At 45.7% G+C, this 10,338-nt stretch overlaps 1 long non-coding RNA gene across 2 annotated transcripts; it reads right to left on the bottom strand.

The window, feature by feature from the left end:
* Positions 1-639: 639 nt before the first annotated feature.
* LOC103596433 lies at positions 640-3,716 on the bottom strand. 2 transcript variants are annotated; one of them, XR_551046.1, is made up of 4 exons: positions 3,606-3,716; positions 3,139-3,315; positions 2,234-2,398; positions 640-740 (listed from the first exon to the last, which is right to left on the bottom strand). It is a non-coding gene; the product is annotated as an uncharacterized LOC103596433 (long non-coding RNA). The 2 variants fall into 2 exon arrangements; XR_551045.1 differs by lacking the exon at positions 640-740 and having other exon boundaries at positions 2,130-2,398.
* Positions 3,717-10,338: the final 6,622 nt, after the last annotated feature.

Genomic DNA, 10,338 nt, shown 5'->3' with positions numbered 1-10,338 from the left:
TTTCAGCACAATCATCAACGTGGAAGACCAATTTCTGTGACCAAATGTGTGGAGATTTCTCTCCATCAGCAAGCGAGCAAGCAGTTCTGCAGTGGACACCAGCTCTAATTCAAATCTATTCCAACACTAATTACCTGGAGACAGTGTCAGATTGCATAGGTTGAGGGCTCAGTCACCCCTACATACACACTTCTGATGCCAATCACAAACTACAGGTTATTTTACCTGTGCTTCTGACCAACTGTCTATAAATTGGGGTTCCTACTTCCTTGGGTTCGATTAATTTGCTGAGCAGGTCACAGCAGGTCACAGAACTCAGGGAAACACTTATATTTACTGGTTTATTATAAAGAATATGACAAAGGATAAAGATGAAGAGACGCATAGGTCAACGTATGCAGGGAGCTTCCATGCTCTCCCTGGGCACACCACCCTCCAGGAGCCTCCACATGTTCAGCTATCTGGAAACTCCTTAAACCTTGTGCTCCAGTGTTCTTTTGGGAGTTTCATTGTGTAGGTATGACTGATGCATGAACAACAGTGTAGAATGTGATTGAACAAAAAGGGTATGATCTAACTCTAACAGACTGGATGGGGAAACTCAGCAAGGCCTGTCTGTTCAGATTCTTCTTGGCCTCTCATGCAGCATTTCTTCCTCCAGGTTATGGGGCAGGACTCCTGAAATGGGAATCTTACGACGTACAGACAAGGTAAGTCAGAGAATCTCTTTATGGCCAGCTCTAAGACAAAAAGGTGGGGGAAGGTTAGAACAAGCCAGCAACCTTGGATGAAAACCAAAATATACATATCATAATACCAGTTCATTAGTTATGAAAGTAGGTATATAAGTACTTAGTATCTTTTATTAAAGAAATTGTTAATTAATAGTCATAGATTAAGGACTAAGAATACTAATGAGTATTCTTTCTCTTTAATCAGAGTGAATCTCTCCATAAAGCTCCCTGAACACTCACCCTTCCTGCCTCCTATTACTTATGGTCCTCTGCTCCTACCAATAGATGCTCCCTCCACCAAGGGTCTGGGTGACATCCCCTCTGGCTTCCATTAGGGCTTGAAGGCTTCAGTTATCCCCATCTACCTCCAGATAGTCAGCCTCTCACTCCCTCTGCATCTTCCTTGTCCCAACCCCACACCCTGCCCTCTCTATTACGGCAAATAATAAGATCTCTCTTCCCACAGCTTCTCCCTGTTCCCAGCTATTTCTTTGTTCCCCATTGCAACAAAAATTATCCAGGTTTTCCATCTAGGAGCATCAGCTTTTCTTTCTTTTTTTTTTTAAAGATGACTGGTAAGGGGATCTTAATCCTTGGTTTGGTGTTGTCAGCACCACGCTCAGCCAGTGAGCGAACCAGCCATCCCTATATAGGATCCGAACCTGTGGCATTGGTGTTATCAGCACCGCACTCTCCCAGGTGAGCCACGGGCCAGCCCGAGCATCAGCTTTTCTTACTAAAAGCCCCACTGGACATATTCCACATGCATTTCCATTTAAATTCTTCAACTCACTCCAACCTGACTTCCAAGAATCTCACAGTTGCAACTGAACCACTCCTGCTAAAGCTAGCAGGGAGCCCTGCGGTACACAAACCAAGAAGCAGTTGTTTTGCTCTCATCTGTCTAGACTGCAAGGCAGTATCCCCACAACAGACAAATCCCTGCTTGAAACTCTGCTCTTAGTGGTAGAGACCCACGTGAGAGAAAAAAGCATTCATCTACATATGTTGGGGACTCTTCCAGAAAAATTCACACCCCCAAACCCTGTGAGTAGCTGAAACTACTTTTTTTTTTTTTTTTAAAAAGATGACCGGTTAGGGGATCTTAACCCTTGACTTGGTGTTGTCAGCACCACGCTCAGCCAGTGAGCGAACCAGCCATCCCTATATAGGATCCGAACCTGTGGCATTGGTGTTATCAGCACCGCACTCTCCCAGGTGAGCCACGGGCCAGCCCGAGCATCAGCTTTTCTTACTAAAAGCCCCACTGGACATATTCCACATGCATTTCCATTTAAATTCTTCAACTCACTCCAACCTGACCTACTTTTTGAAAGTGTTTTTCTCTTTCTCATCTTACCCTGGAAGGAACACTGATCATCACAAAACCAATACAAATTATAAAACCATTGAAACTTTATTTAAAAGCTCGAGTTTGCAATAACTTAAACCATGACAGAATTAAGAACACTTGCCCCCGCACCCATCCCCTTCCCCACCTTTCACAGCACAAACAGTACTGTGGCCTTGGCCTCGGCCTCCAGATCTCCAGGCCAGCAGTCTTTCTGAAAGCATACCATCCTTGTCCTAAGGTCCTGCCAGGCCTTAATTGGAGCTCCTGGAAGCCCATCCAGAACTTTGCAGGTACTTGGCTCGTACTTTGGCTAAAAAGAAAGCGACAGGTCAGGTGCACACCTTGTGCCAGCAACCCTAAAGGGGTGATTTTCAAACTTTGGCATGCACTAGAATCACCTGGAGGGCTTGATAAAACACAGGTTGCTGTGCACCCCCAGAGATTCCCATTCTGTGAGTCTGGGGTGGTTGCCAGAATTTGCTTTCCTTTTTCTTTCTTTTTTTTTTTTTTAAAGACCAGTCAAGTGCAGTAGTGAGAAGGGGAAAACTAGTAGAACAAGGAGTTCGATCTGTAACTGACTGCCAACAATCAATTGAGGTAACTCACCACCTTTGGAGCAGCCCAGAGTTTGCATTTTTAACTAATTCACAAGTGATGCTTATTCTGCTGGTGGGGACTCCTCTTTGAGACCAGCAGTTCTATTGTATATAAGTCAGTGAGCTGGCCCACAAAAGAGAGTTGATGGAAGAGTCTCCTGGAGGAGCTGCCCTGGGGATTACCTGGGGACTGCTAAACCTGGAGTACATAAATAGCCTAGATTTTCCACCTTTGGGTCTAGTCAGTCTCCCTTCCCACAAGGCACTCTTCCTACTGAGGAGTCAGGTGGCACACCAGGGATAATTTTAGACTTCGTGATTGTTTTCAGAACTGTCCCAGGCCCTCAGACTAAGGCACTGGAGTGAGCCTGAAAGAGGCGGGAAGCGAAACCCACCTTTCCAGACCCCCGGGGCGAATGAAGCCGTTCCTACCAGGGCCCTGGAAGCTGCTCACCTCGATTTCTGCGGGTCCGAAGCTGGAAAGACACTGTCCCAATCAGGAGCATCGCAAGAGTCTTGAAAAGGGGCAATCCATAAATGAAGATCAGAACTCCGCATCCTGGGACCGATTCAACCACGAGTGAGACTCGGAACAGCCTCTGGAAGGCCCTCGGCATTTCGCCATTCTCGCCTGCGAAAGGAAAGGGGTGCTCAGCCACGAGTGGGGACAGCCCCCAGGAGCCTCAGGGCCGGCTGGCAGGAAGGCACCAGATATGGGGAGAAGGAGGTTCAGGTCGAAAAGGAAAGAGGCATTCTAAGTCGGGGTCGACCCGGACTGGACCGATATATAGTCTAGGATTCCAGGAAATTTTGAGGGGCACTAGATTAAGGCCCCACCCCGCGAGTGGACTACCGTAGGCAGTCACGGGGCAAGATGCAGCTGGCAGGACCACCAAGGGTACGAGCCCCGGGCTCGCTCACCAAACAACTCTGAGAATATCCACGAGTCGATGTAAACGACCTTTGGGCCCTGATTGTCTTCCAATAACCGAGTCAGACTTTGGATGCGACCAAGCAGCAAGAGCTGGCGGAGAGGAGGGAGCAGCATCCCGCCCTGCCCTCAAGGAAAGGTGCTGAGGGCCAGAAGGGACGAGGGCTGCAGCTCGGCACGTTCTTACGCCGCTTCGGAGCCCGCCCCTTCCGCGGACCGCTCCACGGACATGCGCCCGACCGCACGATCCCTTCCGCGGACTCACCCGCCCTCCGTTCTTTCTGTCCTCATAGCAAGTGATACTCAGGGATGCTCTCCGTTACTTCGTCTGCCATTCGGCCACCCTCCCTGCCCTGGAACACTCCCCAAGGCCGCCAGGCGCGGAGTTTGCGAGGGGCCACGTGCAGCTGGGCCACGTGCGGCTTCGGTCACGGCCGCGGGGTAGGGGCTCACTGGGAGCCAGGCGGAAGGACTGTGGAAAAGGGGGTGGAGGCTGGGAGGCTGCAAATTGCAACCCCCGTCGCTCCTGAGCTTCCACCTGGCTCCCAGTGAGCCCCTTCTTCTGGGAAGCCCTTTGCTCCCTCTGGTCCGCGTCCTCCAGCCTTCCTGCGCGGAGCCTGGTGCTGGGACGCAGACTGGCGTCGGCTCATCCCCTCATGGGGCTGTCGGCCTAAATCGTGACCGCCCATGAGAAAACTGAGGCTCCTGAGACCGGAACCAACTTTCTGAAAAAGAGGGAACTTGCTCTTGGGCCCAAGGGTCTGTGGCTCCACGGTTTGAGCCGTCCTTAAGATACCGGCTTCTCGCTCCCCAGGTGTTCTATTTCACCGACTCGAACTTCACGCGGAGCATAGTGAACAGAGCAGTGACTCGACCGCGGCAGGTTCCTTCCGGGCCACCTCTCCCCGCCCAGCACACGAGGCGCCCCGCCTCCGCTGCTCCCAACGTTCTCGTGCTTAGCAAGGCCCCGGCTCCCCTTGCTTCACGGGTCCCAGGTGTCAGGGAACCCCTGGAGATCGCGGGCATCATTGGAGCAGCAGGACTCCGAGCGGATGGGGTCTCTGTGTGGCCGAGGGTGAGACCCAACTCCTCGTGCTTTGGACGCACCTCAGCGTTTAGACTGGTCGAGGCTCATCAGCCTCACCAATTTGGGGAAGGGTGTAGTACATAAACTGGCACCTCTATGACCATTTGTGTTGGGCCCAATGAGCTACAGGTGGTTATGGACACTGCAGACCCTGACTGGCAGCTGTGAGCGTGGATGGCTCCTGACGGACACATGTGCTGAAGATGACTGCTGGAGGTGCCTAACCAGCCTTCGCAATTCGCCAGAGCTGATAGGAGCAGGGAAGTAGGAACAAATTATGGATGTAGTATGTGGAATGGTGCCCGGCTGACCTTGGCTGGAGTTCTGATTTGGCCATTTATAGGTTGTGTGACCTTGGCAACTTATCCATGTGAACCTGGGTTTTCCAGCCTTAACAGAAAAATAATCATCTTTTCCTTGCAAAGATTAAAGAATGAATTCAAGCATTTGAGGGATACTAGGCATAAACTATTGCTGGTGCTATTTTTACGTTAATATTTCACTGGAAAATGCCACCTCCTTGCCCCCGCCCCTCATACACGCACACTTGGTTCCTCAGTGTGAATAAGAAAGGATAGAGGCAGCCTCTTTCCTCTTAATGTATTTGCCTTGACACCTTGTATTTACAATAGCTGCTCTTAAGATGTAGTGTTCCTGGGCCAAAGGCACTGAGTCATACTTCTAAAGACTGGCTTTTTTCCTACCATTGCTGCTTGACATTATGTTACCAAACCCAAGTCTGATAGACCCTCCCCAAACAACCCGAAAGTCAAATGCTGGTAAAAAGGGAAGGCAGCTTTATTAAGGAACCCCAGTAACTTGAGGAGATGGTAGGCTAACCCATCTCATATTCTCAAGTTAACTGAGGGCTTTCATGGGGTAAGAAGTGGGAAGTGAAAATCGGAAGGGAGGAGGACGTGAATTGTGGGAGCTCCGAGTAAGAGGCCAGGTGCCAAATCTCACCAAGGCTCCATCTGGTTTCTTTTTTCATCCTTGAGGTTATCTCAGGGTCCTGTAGGATTTTGATTTGCTTTGGGGCGGAATCAGTATAGCTTTATTGATGTCTTCCTTGGTATCTCAGGGTCTGGATAGTCGTGCCTCATAGCAAGTCTGTAACTCCAGGCTAACTGGCAAACAGCTTTACATTTATGTAAATAATGTCATCCTACCAGTTACCAAGGTTCAAAATATTAAATAAACATGCAAAAAGAGGGAACTCGGAGAAATGCATGCTAAGTTGGCCTTTATGCTTATCTTATATTTTGCTAGACAAACATACTCCTACTTCTGGGTATTCAGCCAGCAAGTTCACCTTGCAAACTTCCTCCACGGCTGAGGCTTGCTCCAGCCCTAGGGGAAAAGGATCAAATATGATCAAATATGGGGGGATCCTGATGTTACAATTTCCCCCATTCTTATGTTCCTTCCTCAGTCTTGAGGGGGTGTTTCTATCTTGTTCACTCTAGCAATTACATGGATCAATGGGTCTAGGACCCAAAGTTCAGGACAATCAGAATTTGAGGGGCTGGCCCGGTGGCGCACTGGAGAGTGCGCCGCTTGGGAGCAAAGTGGCACTCCCGCCGAGGATTCAGATCCCATGTGGAGACCGGTTCCCGCTCACTGGCTGAGCGCAGGGCGGGCGCAACACCGAGGGTTGCGATCCCGTTACCGGTCAGTAAAAAAGACAAAAAAAAAAAGAATTTGATAGAATTACAGTTTTTTCAGTTACTTCAGTGTCAGATACTGAACCCAAAGCAAGGTAAGGCATACTAACTAGAGCATGGGAATTACCCTGAGGTTCACGTAGCTTCACAGAAACTGTGCATGTTTGTCAAATGTTCATATATAGCTGTCAACAAATTCTCTAAGGCAGCACCGTTCAATAGACTTTTCTACAATGATGGAAATGTGTATTTGTGTTGTCCAATATGGTAGCCACATATGGCTACTGAACACTTGAAATATGACTAGTGGTATAAGGAACTGGATTTTTAATTTTATTTAATTTTAAATAATTTAAATTGCCACATGTGAGTAGTAGCTACTATATTGGGCAGTCTAAAGAATTCATTACTCACCCTCATGTACCCCCAAAATAATAAGCACAGATTTAGAATTTAGCAAAGGTTGTCATGAACATGGAACAGACAATCCAAAGGCAAAAAACAAGATATTAAATTGAGACAGGAATCCTTTCAACGTTAACCCTTACTGAATGAACAATAGACACAGATTTGCAAAAGAAGAAGAAGAAAAGCTAAGATGAGGGGAGATGGCATTTGAAAAGTGAGGGCTGGGGATTTATTTGTCAGCTTTTGCTTTTGTTATGCACATAACAACGAACCACAAAAACTCTGGTTTAAAAGGAGTTTTCTTTTTTATTTTACATTACTCATCTCTAAGAGGTCTTCACTCTTAGACCCAGCTAAAGGAGCAGCCCCATCTAGGACATGCCAGTCACATGGTGAAGGAGAAGGTAGATACATGTGATAGCTCTTGAAATGTCTTCAAATTTTATTGGCTAAAAGATGTCAGGCTTGGTCATGTGACATGGAGCGGGAAGTATATAGGCTCCTCCTCAGGAAGGGGCACCAAGGAAAAAATAAAGAAAAATAGCCTACGTGTTATCATAGAAAATGAGTTAAATAGAGCCATACAATGTATTAGAAAGCAACTAAAAATTAGCTAAAACCGTGATACACCCATGCAATGTAATATTATTCATCAATAAAAAGAAATGAGCTATCAAGCCACAGAAAGCCATGGAAGAACCTACAAGTACAAGGGCACTTCAAAAAGTTCATGGAAAGCCCTTGCCAGCCAGCTGCCAAAAAAAAAAAAAGTTGTTCATGGAAAGATTCATATTATCTCTTAATTGGTTTTCCACAAACTTTTAAAAAAATTTTTGGTTTTTAGCAGTTGGCCAATATGTGGATCCAAACCTTTAATCTCAGTGTTACAAGGGGGTGCTCTAACCAACTGAGGTGACTGGCCAGCCCACCATGAACTTTTTTTTTTTTTTTTTTTTTTAAAGGACCGGTAAGGAGATCTCAACCCTTAGCTTGGTGTCATCAACACCACGCTCAGCCAGTGAGCCAACTGGCCATCCCTATATAGGATGCGAACCCATGGCCTTGGTGTTACCAGCATCGCACTCTCCCGAGTGAGCCACGGGCCGGCCCCACCATGTACTTTTTAAAGTATCCTCATATTGCTAAGTGAAAGAAGGCAGTCTGAAAAGGCCATATGCAGTATGATTCCAACAATATGACATTTTGGAAAAGGCGAAAACTATATTAGAGACAGTAAAAACATCAGTGGTTGCCAGCAGTTTGAGGAAAGAGGAAAGGGATGAATAGGTGAAGTACAGAGTATTTTTAGGGCATTGAAACTCTTCTGTATGATACTATAATGGCAGACATATGACATTATGCATTTGTCAAACCATAGAACTTTACAGCACAAAGAGTGAATCTTAATGTATGTGAATTAAAAAGAAATCATTTAACGGCCCTGTAACACCAAGGTCAAGGGTTCAGTTCCCCATATTGGCCAGCTGCAAAAAAAATAATTTAGGAGATTGGGGGATCCCAGGAAAGAATTCAGACTGGGACAAGAGAATCTAACTATATTACAGATGTGTGAAATAACTCACTGAAGTGGCAGTGGGAAAATGCTGACCTAAGAAACTTCGGAAATGACTGGAGTCTGTAAGACAAAAAGCAGAAAGAAACTGCACATAAGCACTCTAGTTAATAAAGTTGTTTCCCATTAAGATACAAGTTACCGATTTGGATACAGTTGTCCCCCTCATCCATGGTTTCTCTTTCCTCAGTTTCAGTTACTGTGGTCAACAAGAAGGATGAATGTTTTGAAAGAGAGAGACTACATTCACATAACTTCTATTATAGTATATTGTTATAATTGTTCTCTTTTACTGCTGTTAATCTCTTATTGTGCCTAATTTGTAAACAAAATTTATCATAGGTATGTATCTATAGAAAAAAAACATAGTATATATAGGGTTCAGTGCTATCCAGTTTCAGGTATCCACTAAGGGTTTTGGAACATATCCTCCACAAATAAGGAGTGGGGGGTTACTATACTGCTATACACACATACTGGAACTAAACAAGTAAATGGATGGTGTGAGAGAGGTTTTTTTACTGTTGGAGTAGGAATTTACATAGATCATTTACAATGATCTATCATCTGTACCATACAGAATGATCTATGTGGTAAGGAACCATGTTTCATCTAGTAGATATAGTTCATATAGAAATATTTTTATATATACACAGGTTAATAAACCTGTACATATAAAAATATATTTCTTGGGCTGGCCTGTGGCTCACTTAGGAGAGTGTGGTGCTGATAACACCAAGGCCATGGGTTCAGATCCCTGTATAGGGATGGTTGGTTATCTCAATTTGGAGAGCGTGGTGCTGACAACACCAAGTCAAAGGTTAAGATCCCCTTACCGGTTGTGAAGGTTAATTCCAGATGTCAACTTGGTTAGATGAAGGAATGCTCAGAAACCTGGTAAAGCAATCTTCTCAGGTGTGTCCATAGGGTGTTTCCAGCAGAGATTAGTATGAGAGTCTGGGTGTGAAAGACCCACCCTCTGTGTGGGTGGGAACCATCTAATCCACTGGGGGTCTGGAGAGAACAAAAGAGAAAAGAGATGAAGCTCGCTCTCTCAATCTGCTGGAGCTGGGATACACTCTTCTCTCCTGTCCATGGACATCAGAGCTTGAGACTCTTCAGTTTTTGGGTTCCAGAACTTACACCAAGGATACCATCAGCCTCCCTGGTTCTGAGGCCTTTGGACTTGGACTGAGCCACGCTACCGGCATCCAGTTTATAGACACCTTCGGACTTGGACTGAGCCACGCTACCGGCATCCAGTTTATAGACAGCCTATCGTGGGACTTTTCTTCATAGCCACGTGAGCTAAGTCCCTTAATAAATCCCTCTCATATAATCATAACATATCCTATTGATTCTGTCTCTCTGGAGAACCCTGACTAATACAGCAGTCATCTTTTAAAAATAAATAAATGAAAATAAAATAAAAATATATTTCTTTGCTCTGTCAGCTGAGGTGGCCTAAAAGAAACAACATCCCAGTAGCAACAAGCACACCTGGCACCCAGACTTTGGTTTCTAATACCATTTCTCTATTAAAAGGGCTCCTTGGTGAAATGGCTGTTTCTAGGACTGGGCAGGAAATATACATGAGTCTGGAGCACATTATAGTTACAGAAAATAAAGAAGTGCTAAAAAAAATAGGGTTGGCCCATGGCTCACTTGGGAGAGTGTGGTGCTGATAACACCAAGGCCACGGGTTCGGATCCTGTGGGCTAATTTCCCTAATAGATCCCTCTCATATAATTATAACATATCCTATTGGTTCTGTCTCTCTGGAGAACCCTGACTAATACAATATATAACATAAGGATTGCCATTTTAAGCATTTTTAAATATACAATTGCATGGGATTAGTCACATTCACAATGCTGTGTAACCACTACCTCTATCTATTTCCGAAACTTTTTCATCATCCTAGACATAAACTCGGTACCCCTTAAGAAATAACTTATTATTCTTTTTCCCCAGTTTCTGGTACTCTCTAA

Source organism: Galeopterus variegatus, unplaced genomic scaffold, assembly GCF_000696425.1.
Source record: "Galeopterus variegatus unplaced genomic scaffold, G_variegatus-3.0.2 Scaffold2010, whole genome shotgun sequence".
Taxonomy (NCBI): Eukaryota; Metazoa; Chordata; class Mammalia; order Dermoptera; family Cynocephalidae; genus Galeopterus; species Galeopterus variegatus.
Note: the sequence above shows the minus strand (reverse complement) of the source record. Positions and strands in the feature narration are given on the sequence as shown.